This window comes from Etheostoma spectabile, chromosome 3, assembly GCF_008692095.1.
Source record: "Etheostoma spectabile isolate EspeVRDwgs_2016 chromosome 3, UIUC_Espe_1.0, whole genome shotgun sequence".
NCBI classification, from domain to species: domain Eukaryota; kingdom Metazoa; phylum Chordata; class Actinopteri; order Perciformes; family Percidae; genus Etheostoma; species Etheostoma spectabile.
The window spans coordinates 14,711,601-14,712,030 of record NC_045735.1 but is presented as its reverse complement, the minus strand read 5'-3'; the positions used below and the strand labels follow the sequence as shown (position 1 = coordinate 14,712,030).

The 430-nt window shown below is 40.5% G+C and overlaps 1 protein-coding gene across 1 annotated transcript in view; it reads right to left on the bottom strand.

Moving 5' to 3' along the window:
* LOC116681765 (cytoplasmic dynein 2 heavy chain 1) overlaps positions 1 to 430 on the bottom strand; it is a 93,137-nt gene that overhangs the window by 13,153 nt on the left and 79,554 nt on the right. The window lies entirely within an intron of this gene.

Genomic DNA, 430 nt, shown 5'->3' with positions numbered 1-430 from the left:
TTGTTTGGGCTTGCGAGCTGGCCAAAGAGTATTAAAGTTAAGTTTTGAGTGGTTGGCAAGCGCGAGACGCCGAAATCGATGCCAATAAGATTCTGAATGGAAAGTTTACTTTTTAAAGTTGCCAAATGGTTCCATTGACAGGATCAAAGTGATCTGTGTGTGTTATTGTTGTGATCTGAGCAATCATCGCAGCACGTCCAGTCTGAAATACCACTTGATGGCCAAGCACACAGCTGATGTGAATTCTCCACCCCCTTGTCAAAGTATTTTTTTCACCCTTTTATTGATGGACAGTGTTACACTGTGTGAGAGATTATTTGCTCCAAGTGAGAATGTTACATGTGAAATTGAACACTACAGTAGGCTATATGCCAGTGTTGTTTTCAATAAAACCGATCCACTTTCCCATGTTGATAAGAGCATTAAAATG